Below are 12,860 nucleotides of genomic sequence, written 5' to 3'. Positions count from 1 at the left end.
TCTTTAGATTTATTTGGAAAACGATTCAAACTATCTTTAGTTAGAGTGATTACGATCAGTGACTGCGTACCTGAAACATACGTACAACAATTAGAGTAGTTTGTTATTTGCGTTTAGTTAATGTTTATAATGTTATTCATTTTCTGCAAGATAGTGGACTTTTCTGTTGTAGACAGACAGCTAATGCTGAACTAGTTTCAAACAACAAGTGTGCAGTAATAGTAAAGTATAGAATACACGGTCCATACCATCAGGTCAACACCCATACCAACTAGAACTTACTGAGCCGGTCACCGAGGGAGGATAACCTTTGCAGCTTGAATATCCTTTGTAAAATCTCCAAGATGTATTCCAAATGTTTAAATGCCACACACATTTTACAGGATTGAATCAAACTTATTTCAAGGAAAATGTTATCTTACAGAAAAACAGTGGATGGTGGGGAAATGTCAACATGTCTGTCACAGCCATATAATCAGCGTATCTAAGATTAGCGGGGTATACATGTATGGCAACATATGATATATACAGGGAAAGATTTCACTATAATTCCTTTCAATCGGTGTTCAAAGTGTTCGTATATGTCTTATTTGACCGATGTTGTGTGCACATTAGTACACCTTAATCATTTGACCATCTTCCCGCGGCAGTATTTGACAACCCCTTGATCTTCCCACTGTTTGGTTACAGCGGCAGTAACACCTATTTGATGCTTGGAGACAACCCATCTGTCAATGGTTTGATTGACTGGCACCTGCTGTGAAACAGGTAGGATGTGCACATAACAACACGTCGTTCACTGCGATCTCTCATAACATGGATGGGTACCCACCACAGCCTATTGCATATTGATCATGATTGAGACCCAAACAAAAATCCATCTGATATAACAGTATCGATCCCGATAGCATGACTAACAGCAGATGTATGACACACCTTCCTCACATTAGGCAACTGCGACATAAACACTATCTAGAAATCTTCAGTCTACACATGGTTTCCTTCCAAAGAGAAAGAGCGCTTCAACATTTGACGATGTTCTATGTTTATTCACCCCTAAATCGTTTCGTTAACAGTGACTGAACATGAAATCGTCATAATAAGTGATCATGTATGACTTCTTGTTAAATGTTAGGATCAACCCTCTGTAACCTCATCCCCCATCTTTCAGATGAACGTGCCCGCTGATGGAATTTCGGAAACAGACGGCTGTTAACAACACTTGCATTGTCGGAAATAAACGGAAGATATCCTTCACTTGATGTCAGTTTCAATTTTCACACCCAGTGACATTCCTTGTAATTAGACCCTATATTTAGAGGTGGCTTGGAATTTATCTTTAACAAAAACGTTAACGTTACACGTCTTTTTTGTTGCTGCTGTTGCTGTTTTCTTTCTCGCTTAATGTCCCTTTGAGCAATAATCAGCTGTATAAAAGTTGCCTGTAAACATTCGAATCTGGGCCAGACCATCAATTGATTGATTTGAGCAACGTACCAGGCAGTGACGCTGACACCCGCTCCAGCCTGTCACCTCTTACAAGCACCGCATCATACCTCAGTCAAACCCGGACTGGACACGTAGTTGAAGTGGCCGTGAAGATGGCTTTGTGATATGTTAAGATGACATCACAAACACTAGGGGGCAGTTTATTACAAAATAACAAGCCGGAGGAAACCTTGGCTGTTGGTAACATTATGTATTTTACATAGACATCCTCCAAAATGGGACCTCTCCTTGTAAAGAGTGACATATCATGGGCGGATCCAGGGCGGGGGGGATTTGGGTTCAGGGGTTCGAACCCACCCACTTTTGAAATGACTTAAGACCACATTGAAGATTTTGGGGGGTTGGCGGAGCCAAGGGGACTCCCTGAACTACCCCCAAAGTTCCTGGATCCGTAAATGCATATGGTTGTAGGGTTGATATTGTCTCACAGGGTCTTCCCAACATTAAACTACCCTCGCCCCCTCCCCCAACATCCCTAGTCACACCTCACCCAGCCCTCACAGGGGTCTTCCCAACATTAAACTACCCTCGCCCCCTCCCCAACATCCTAGTCACACCTCACCCAGCCCTCACAGGGGTCTTCCCAACAGTAGCCTACCCTCGCCCCCTCCCCCAACATCCTAGTCGCACCTCACCCAGCCCTCACAGGGGTTTTCCCAACAGTGGCCTATCCTCGCCCCTCCCAACATCCTAGTCGCACCTCACCCAGCCCTCACAGGGGTCTTCCCAACATTAAACTACCCTCGCCCCCTCTCCCAACATCCTAGTCGCACCTCCACCCAGCCCTCACAGGGGTCTTCCCAACATTAAACTACCCTCGCCCCTCCCCAACATCCTAGTCGCACCTCACCCAGCCCTCACAGGGGTCTTCCCAACAGTAGCCTATCCTCGCCCCCTCCCAACATCCCTAGTCGCACCTCACCCAGCCCTCACAGGGGTCTTCCCAACAGTAGCTACCCTCGCCCCTCCCCAACATCCTAGTCGCACCTCACCCAGCCCTCACAGGGGTCTTCCCAACATTAAACTACCCTCGCCCCTCCCCAACATCCTAGTCACACCTCACCCAGCCCTCACAGGGGTCTTCCCAACAGTAGCCTATCCTCGCCCCCTCCCCAACATCCTAGTCACACCTCACCCAGCCCTCACAGGGGTCTTCCCAACAGTAGCCCTATCCTCGCCCCCTCCCCAACATCCTAGTCGCACCTCACCCAGCCCCCAACACAGGTCCCTCTCCCAACATCCTAAACTACCTCACCCAGCCCTCACAGGGGTCTTCCCAACATCCTAGTCGCACCTCACCCAGCCCTCACAGGGGTTCCCAACATTAAACTACCCTCGCCCCTCCCCCAACATCCTCGCACCTCACCCCAGCCCTCACAGGGGTCTTCCCAACATTAAACTACCCTCGCCCCCTCCCCAACATCCTAGTCGCACCTCACCCAGCCCTCACAGGGGTCTTCCCAACATTAAACTACCCTCGCCCCCTCCCAACATCCTAGTCGCACCTCACACCCAGCCCTCACAGGGGTCTTCCCAACAGTAGCCTATCCCTCGCCCCCTCCCCAACATCCTAGTCGCACCTCACCCAGCCCTCACAGGGGTCTTCCCAACAGTAGCCTATCCTCGCCCCCTCCCCAACATCCTAGTCGCACCTCACCCAGCCCTCACAGGGGTCTTCCCAACATTAAACTACCCTCGCCCCCTCCCCAACATCCTAGTCGCACCTCACCCAGCCCTCACAGGGGTCTTCCCAACAGTAGCCTATCCTCGCCCCCTCCCCAACATCCTAGTCGCACCTCACCCAGCCCTCACAGGGGTCTTCCCAACAGTAGCCTATCCTCGCCCCCTCCCCAACATCCTAGTCGCACCTCACCCAGCCCTCACAGGGGTCTTCCCAACATTAAACCACCCTACACATCCTCGCCCCCCCAGCCCTCCCCAACATCCTAGTCCCCAACACCCACACCCAGCCCTCACAGGGGTCTTCCCAACAGTAGCCTATCCTCGCCCCCTCCCCAACATCCTAGTCGCACCTCACCCAGCCCTCACAGGGGTCTTCCCAACAGTAGCCTATCCTCGCCCCCTCCCAACATCCTAGTCGCACCTCACCCCAGCCCTCCAGGGGTCTTCCCAACAGTAGCCTATCCTCGCCCCCCCCCAACATCCTAGTCGCACCTCACCCAGCCCCCACAGGGGTCTTCCCAACAGTAGCCTATCCTCGCCCCCTCCCCAACATCCTAGTCGCACCTCACCCAGCCCTCACAGGGGTCTTCCCAACAGTAGCCTATCCTCGCCCCCTCCCCCCCAACATCCTAGTCGCACCTCACCCAGCCCTCACAGGGGTCTTCCCAACAGTAGCCTATCAACATCCTAGTCGCACCTCACCCAGCCCTCACAGGGGTCCCCAACATTCCCCAACATCCTAGTCGCACCTCACCCAGCCCTCACAGGGGTCTTCCCAACATTAAACTACTCCCCCTCCCCCATCCTCCCTCACCCAGCCCTCACACCCAACAGTCCTATCCTCGCCCCTCCCCAACATCCTAGTCGCACCTCACCCAGCCCTCACAGGGGTGTTCCCAACATTAAACTACCCTCGCCCCTCCCCAACATCCTAGTCGCACCTCACCCAGCCAGCCCTCACAGGGGTCTTCCCAACATTAAACTACCCTCGCCCCCTCCCAACATCCTAGTCGCACCTCACCCAGCCCTCACAGGGGTCTTCCCAACAGTAGCCTATCCTCGCCCCCTCCCCAACATCCTAGTCACACCCAACCCTCCCTCAGGGGTCTTCCCAACATTAAACTACCCTCGCCCCCTCCCCAACATCCTAGTCGCACCTCACCCAGCCCTCACAGGGGTCTTCCCAACAGTAGCCCTATCCTCGCCCCTCCCCCAACATCCCTAGTCGCACCTCACCCAGCCCTCACAGGGGTCTTCCCAACATTAAACTACCTTCGCCCCCTCCCCAACATCCTAATCACATCTCATACAACCCTCACAGTGGACCTCCCAATGCTAACCTATCTTCACCCCCTCCACAATTTCCTCATTTCATGTGATCCACCCCATACCACCCAGGGATCTTCCAAACACTAGCCTAGGATAGGGTTACATAAGGTAGGGTGATGTAGGATAGGGTTACATGGAGGAGCGTGATGTAGGATAGGGTTACATGCAGGGGCGTCATGTAGGATAGGGTTACATGAGGAAGGGTGATGTAGGATAGGGTTACATGAAGGGGCGTCATGTAGGATAGGGTTACATGGAGGGGCGTGATGTAGGATAGGGTTACATGGAGGAGCGTGATGTAGGATAGGGTTACATAAGGAAGGGTGATGTAGGATAGGGTTACATGGAGGAGCGTGATGTAGGATAGGGTTACATGGAGGAGCGTGATGTAGGATAGGGTTACATGGAGGGGCGTCATGTAGGATAGGGTTACATGGAGGAGCGTGATGTAGGATAGGGTTACATGGAGGAGCGTGATGTAGGATAGGGTTACATAAGGAAGGGTGATGTAGGATAGGGTTACATGGAGGAGCGTGATGTAGGATAGGGTTACATGGAGGAGCGTGATGTAGGATAGGGTTACATGGAGGAGCGTGATGTAGGATAGGGTTACATGGAGGAGCGTGATGTAGGATAGGGTTACATAAGGAAGGGTGGTGTAGGATAGGGTTACATGGGGGAGGGTGATGTAGAGATAGGGTTACATAAGGAAGGGTGGTGTAGGATAGGAGTTACATGGAGGAGCGTGATGTAGGATAGGGTTACAAGGAGGAGCGTGATGTAGGATAGGGTTACATAAGGAAGGGTGGTGTAGGATAAGGGTTACATGGAGGAGCGTGATGTAGGATAGGGTTACATGGAGGAGCGTGATGTAGGATAGGGTTACAAGGAGGAGCGTGATGTAGGATAGGGTTACATAAGGAAGGAAGGGTGGTGTAGGATAGGGTTACAAGGGGGAGGGTGATGTAGGATAGGGTTACATAAGGAAGGGGTGGAGTAGGATAGGGGTTACATGGAGGAGCGTGATGTAGGATAGGGTTACATGGAGGAGCGTGATGTAGGATAGGGTTACATGGAGGAGGGTGGTGTAGGATAGGGTTACATGAGGAAGGGTGGTGTAGGATAGGGTTACATGGAGGAGCGTGATGTAGAATAGGGTTACATGGAGGAGCGTGATGTAGGATAGGGTTACATGAGGAAGGGTGATGTAGGATAGGGTTACAAGGGGGCGTGATGTAGGATAGGGTTACATGGAGGAGCGTGATGTAGGATAGGGTTACATGGAGGGGCGTGATGTAGGATAGGGTTACATGAGGAAGGGTGGTGTGTGGGATAGGGGTTACATGAGGAAGGGTGGTGTAGGATAGGGTTACATGGGGGAGGGTGATGTAGGATAGGGTTACATGGAGGATCGTGATGTAGGATAGGGTTACATGAGGAAGGGGTGATGTAGGATAGGGTTACAAGGGGGCGTGATGTAGGATAGGGTTACAAAGGGGAGGGTGATGTAGGATAGGGTTACAAGGGGGAGGGTGATGTAGGATAGGGTTACATGAGGAAGGGTGATGTAGGATAGGGTTACAAGGGGAAGGCGTGATGTAGGATAGGGTTACAAGGGGAGCGTGATGTAGGATAGGGTTACAAGGGGGAGGCGTGATGTAGGATAGGGTTACATAAGGAAGGGTGATGTAGGATAGGGTTACATGAGGAAGGTGATGTGGGATAGGGTTACATGAGGAAGGGTGATGTAGGATAGGGTTACATGGAGGAGCGTGATGTGGGATAGGGTGACATGAGGAAGGGGTGATGTAGGATAGGGTTACAAGGGGGAGCGTGATGTAGGATAGGGTTACATGGAGGAGCGTGATGTAGGATAGGGTTACATGGAGGAAGGCGTGATGTAGGATAGGGTTACATGAGGAAGGGTGATGTAGGATAGGGTTACATGGGGGAGGGTGATGTAGGATAGGGTTACATGGAGGAGCGTGATGTAGGATAGGGTTACATGGGGGAGGGTGATGTAGGATAGGGTTACATGGAGGAGCGTGATGTAGGATAGGGTTACATGAGGAAGAGTGGTGTAGGATAGGGTTACATGAGGAAGGGTGATGTAGGATAGGGTTACATGGAGGAGCGTGATGTAGGATAGGGTTACATTGAGGGGCGTGATGTAGGATAGGGTTAGAAGGGGGAGCGTGATGTAGGATAGGGTTACAAAGGAGGAGGGTGATGTAGGATAGGGTTACATAAGGAAGGGTGGTGTAGGATAGGGTTACATGAGGAAGGGTGATGTAGGATAGGGTTACATGAGGAAGGGTGATGTAGGATAGGGTTACATGGAGGAACGTGATGTAGGATAGGGTTACATGGGAGGAGCGTGATGTAGGATAGGGTTACATGGGGAGGGTGATGTAGGATAGGGTTACATGGAGGAGGCGTGATGTAGGATAGGTTACATGGAGGGGCGTGATGTAGGATAGGGTTACATGAGGAAGGGTGGTGTAGGATGGTTACATGAGGAAGGTGGTGGTGTAGTATAGGGTTACATGGGGAGGGTGATGTAGGATAGGGTTACATGAGGAAGGGTGATGTAGGATAGGGTTACATGGGGGAGGGTGATGTAGGATAGGGTTACATGGAGGAGCGTGATGTAGGATAGGGTTACATGAGGAAGGGTGGTGTAGGATAGGGTTACACGAGGAAGGGTGATGTAGGATAGGGTTACATGGAGGAGCGTGATGCAGGATATAGTTACATTGGGGAGGGTGATGTAGAATAGTGTTAAATGGGGTAGGGTGATGTATAATAAGTTGAAAACGATTAACAATATTCAAGATAAAATGGCTTGAATTATGTGAAATACAAGATAAGATATCATTTTTACATTTACGCAAAGAGGATATCCAATCCAAATTAACACCCAAAATGTCACGAAGTACGATAGATCACAGTTCGGCTATTATTACACCTTAGTGGTAACCGATACTACATAAATACCTCCTGGTCTCTATTACTTCAATATTGCTCCATAATATTATTCATATAATATGGCCCCAGTTGCCTTATATACACAAAACATGGAGACCCATTAAGTTTTATAACATATGTTATATTTGGGATTACACTTTTTGTAGTAGAGTACAGATTCTAGTACTTTAGTTGGGTTGAGTCCCATCCGGGATTCGGGCCCACACCTTCAGAGTCAGGCACTTCCACTTGTGGAAGTCGCGGTGGCTGAGCGGGTTAAGCGGCTCACTTTGTGTGCTGGCGATTAGGTGCCTGACTCTGAGGGTGTGGGTCCGAATCCCGGATGGGACTCAACCCAACTAAAGTACTAGAATCTGTACTCTACTAAAAAGTGTAATCCCAAATATAACATATGTTACATATGACCACTAAATGGCATTGTGCATCCATTACGTTTTGTTAATATTATGTGAATTAATTGATTGGTCGCGGTTCAAACATTATATATGGTAGACTGCATGGAAATACCTGCTGCGATAGCATAGATATTTGTTTTGAAATACGAAATCTGATATTGAACTTTGCTGAAATTAATTAAAGCTAAAATAGAATGGGATAAGGGACACACAAGAGGAGACAAAAGTTGGCTTTACAGTACATATTGAAGTAATAGTATTCATTAAAACGAAATTCTCGACCTTCTCTTGTTTACATTAACACGTACATGTGCATCTCTTATTTATAAGGCGAACTCTCAGATCATACAGGATTACATCTGGACAAATAAGTAGCGAGTGAAATCGTATTAACAATAACACAGATTAGAAATGTTCAATCTAGCCACTGTCGGAGCTATCCCAGCATAGTCTGTTGATTCTGGAACAGATGATCGTCAGAGACCTCATTACTGCTGGTATCATCCTCGATAATCTCCAGGGTATACGTTACGTACGATCACTCTCCACTATACCCTGGATGCATCCAAGGCGTGATCCGATAATTTTATTACCTCCCTTGGCTGGCTCCGCATTCTCACAGTAGCCAGTCAGCTAAGCCGCCGTTACGTCCGAGATTGCCAGTGTCAACAAAGATAGCGTCGCAGTCGCGAAGGTGTGTTCGTAGTACCACTCAGATTTTTGAGGAAATAATACAGACAAATTGACAGATCTGAAACTTTCAAAAAATATATAAAAGAACTCCTTCTACCTCTTTCAGAGTACCTCTGCATCAATTGTGTTGCCAATTGCAAGTTTAAAGTACTTTGGTGAATTTATAATGTATCAATACAAGACAAATCTTATGGATACCAACTTCTTGGTTTATTTTACACAACGTTTCTGGGCTCGTTCTTGCCCCTTCGTCGGGTGGATAATGAGACAAATCTTATGGATAACAACTTCTTGATTTATTTTACACAACGTTTCTGGGCTGGTTCTAGTTCTTGCCCCTTCGTCGGGTGGATAATGAGACAAATCTTATGGATAACAACTTCTTGATTTATTTTACACAACGTTTCTGGGCTGGTTCTAGTTCTTGCCCCTTCGTCAGGTGGATAATGAGACAAATCTTATGGATAACAACTTCTTGATTTATTTTACACATCGTTTCTGGGCTGGTTCTTGCCCCTTCGTCAGGACATTATCCACCTGACGAAGGGGCAAGAACCAGCCCAGAAACGTTGTGTAAAATAAACCAAGAAGTTGTTATCCATAAGATTTGTCTTGTATTACTACACCAACTTCTAAATGCCTTTGAAGAATTTCATTTTAAAATGTATCCATATTTACCTGGTATCATATTTCTCTTTTATTGACTTATAATATCATGTGCATTAACATGATATTCACATAGTACCTGTACATCACCTATCTGTCAGTACATCACTTTTGTACATTTGACATTGTAATCTTGGGAACCAATAACAATATTTAAAAAAAAAGAAAGAAGTTTAAGCGGTTAGATAATTTAAGAAGCGAAAGTGAGTTGTGATTGGTTCGCTCAACTTCCCAGCGTAGACACCTGATTGGATAAAAAGCCAGCCAAGGGAGGTAATAAAATCATCGGGTCAAGCCGTGGATGCATCCAGGGTATAGTGGAGAGTGATCGTAACGTATACCTTGGAGATTATCGAGGATGTGCTGGTATCCGCTCACCCAGCTATTCTACCAGTTGCTGTTGCAGCACGTCTCCGTCATACCACAATGGCTCGAGTTTTCCCTCAACCATCGTCCATGGGGGAGCCCTCTTCCCAATGGCAACCTGACAATTAAACCTCCTAATGCGTTTCTCAAGACTCTTTCGACAGGGACGTAAGGTTTAAATATCAACCCTGCGAAAAGGGCTAGTGGGATTGTGTTTGGAACAGACCTCATTCACACTTCGCATACGAGTTCTCCCACAGAAAGCACATGGACCCATTCAGTTCACACCCAACCTGGTAAGAAGTGGCACCGATTTGAGCATCATAGACAAAGTTTTTCCCGTGGTTTCACCTTTCCATGTCACTTGAAAGCACTCACGAGCACAGACCCTCGTGTCTTTGCGAGGATTAAAGATGTTAAAATAATATGACAGACAGACAGACAGTTTATTCAGCATTTTAGGCCAAACGACCCATAGTACAGTTACATATGTTCAAGGTTTACATACTTATCACGTTTTACATCTATATATAAATACATTTTTTCAGAAAACGAGCAACAGAGGAAATAACATCTTCATTTTTAGAATTTAAAAGATTTATCATCAAATGTTGATCCTTGTATCCTGGACATAAGTTTGGAAGATATATATTTCGCAGGTCTCGATAGTGCTAACACACAAATAACACATGGTATTCATCTTCGACCTGGTTGCTATTACATTTTACACATTTAATTTCACTTGGATTTAAATTTTTACTTTTACGCTCAGAGTTTACATTGAAATCATGCAAGGAGATTCTGAGTTTACAAATAGCTCTTCTCAAAGGGAGAATAGAAGATGCTGGAGATTATCCCTGCATGTAATACAGTTAAATATTTTTCAGGCGCTAATAACGATTTTACAAGAGCATAATGAGAAAGATATTTGGATGAGTGTACATAAGAATGACAATCTTGGTAAAATATGTCTTAGTCTTTGTTTAAGAATAAAATTAAACATCTTTTTATCACCGACATCATGTGATATCCATGCATAAGAGAACCCACACATGAAAAGAATATTTCTAATATCAGACACCCAGCTATTTTTACCTTTGTCATCTAATTGTTTTAACATAACATAACATTGATACGGGTATCTATAAGCATCCATACGCATTAACTTTATCCACTAGCTGACTGCTCTTAATTGTGTTGAAACAAACATAGCATATCTACCTGTTTTGCCAAGAATCGCTTTGTTGGAAGCATATTTACCGACACCTAAGTATTTCTTAAAATATGAAGTTTGTATTTTCTCTATAGAGTCATGGTATTTTACACCCCAAATTTCAGAAACATATAATAGAATGTGTGCAATCTTATTATCAAAAATAGAAGAAGCTACATTAAATGATATAAAATCATTTTGCTTGAACAAATTATAAACAGGCATTATTGCTTTAGATGCTTGAAGTGCTAACTGCTAACATGCTGTAGACCATACTAGTCGTAAACTAGTTGTAAAACAATCCGTAATACCTTTTTATCTGTTCTGATAACATGCTTTGACTGATTCATACATATCTTTTAATACAATTGCTATTTTTACATATCCATTGATGAAAAATATAAATATAACTCTTAAACCTTTATGAATCAATAAATAAAGCATTTTCTTCCTATCCACATAATCAAAAGCCTTTTAAAATAAATGAATGCGCAAAAAGGTATTTATCATTCAATGCTTGTTTAATCTCATGTTCACTGATTTCACCTGACAAGAGTTGATCTGTAGAAGGAAAGTCATTACAATCTGTGCATGAGTGAGAATCTAAGAATTCAGATACTAATTTATCAAATTCACTCAATTTTGTTCCTTCTGTGGGGTTTAAAGGAAGTCCCTTAAAGTAACCATACCACACTTTTTTGTTTTTGTTTCTGAGGGTGCTACATCATTTTACCAGCATAGCCCTTCAGATATTTCTTTTACAGTTCTCCAGAATCTTTACAATCACCATATTTGGCAGCATCATTTATTTCATTACTCAATTTCATCTTGTATAAGTTTTGCTTTAAAGTACATATCTTCTTATATTCAGATTTTGCATTCAAGTAGTTTCTTAAATTCTCATCACATTTAAAAGTTCTGAATTTAGTTAAGAGTTTATACTTGTTAGATTTTAATTGTAGACATTCTGCATCAAACCACAACGGTTGTTTTTTCTCTATAGCTCTTCTTGGCCATATACATAATGCACCTGCCTTTTCTCCAAAATAATATAACACATTTGAGATGACCCCCGACTGGAAATGCTTCACAGTACAATACATTATGTCATAATGTATTGTGCTGCGTAGCATTTTCGAGTCGGGGTCATCTGAAACGGGTTATAGCTAAAACGGCACCACAGCAGAACGGCACCAAATTTGTGTGGCGAAAACGGCACCATATTGGCTAAAACGGCTACTGATTTCTGGGCTAAAACGGCACCATAGATAAAACAAAGTATGACGTTGACTCATGTTTTATTTCATTTCATTATAACATTAGCAAGATTATATCAACATATGAGTCATTCTCAAAATCCGTGCATATTTATGTCAGATGTTTGTATCCGACAAACTTAAAAAAATTATGCTACAATATTTTTCTACACTTTACAGTAACAAATGTAGGGAAACTATATTTTTATATTTACTTTACACCACCCAATTTTACTCAATGTTCATGTGTCACAACTCCAGTGGCTGATGTCACAGATGTGGCATTTGAATTTTTGTCTTTTTCATAAGCAATAAGTATACAATTTCAAAACTCCATGTTATATTGTAAAACTAGATATTTTAATATATATGTACATGAAATAAATATTATCTTTTGGATTTTTCTCTTCAAAATGATGTTACAAATTTCGTAACAGCAGTGACACAATTTCAGGAAATGTCTAATAAAAATGGTAAAATATGAAAAATGAAACATCATTAAGCTTGCATAATATATGTTATGTATATTCAGAAAAATTATTATGTTATGTATACCCAAAAGAAAAAAATCCCCATAAAACCAAAAACTAACAAACAATGGGTTGTTGTTATTTGCTTTATTTAACGTCGCACGCACAACTAAGGTATTTCGGCGACGGTAAACAATGGGTACATTTGTGCGTTTTAAAAACAATTTCATTTTGACACTGAGTTTGACACTGGGCGATTTCAGTTGAGTAAATGTACTTAAAACATCAAAGG

The sequence above is a fragment of the Haliotis rubra genome, unplaced genomic scaffold, assembly GCF_003918875.1.
Source record: "Haliotis rubra isolate DU_JTF1 unplaced genomic scaffold, ASM391887v1 Scf850, whole genome shotgun sequence".
NCBI classification, from domain to species: domain Eukaryota; kingdom Metazoa; phylum Mollusca; class Gastropoda; order Lepetellida; family Haliotidae; genus Haliotis; species Haliotis rubra.
Note: the sequence above shows the minus strand (reverse complement) of the source record.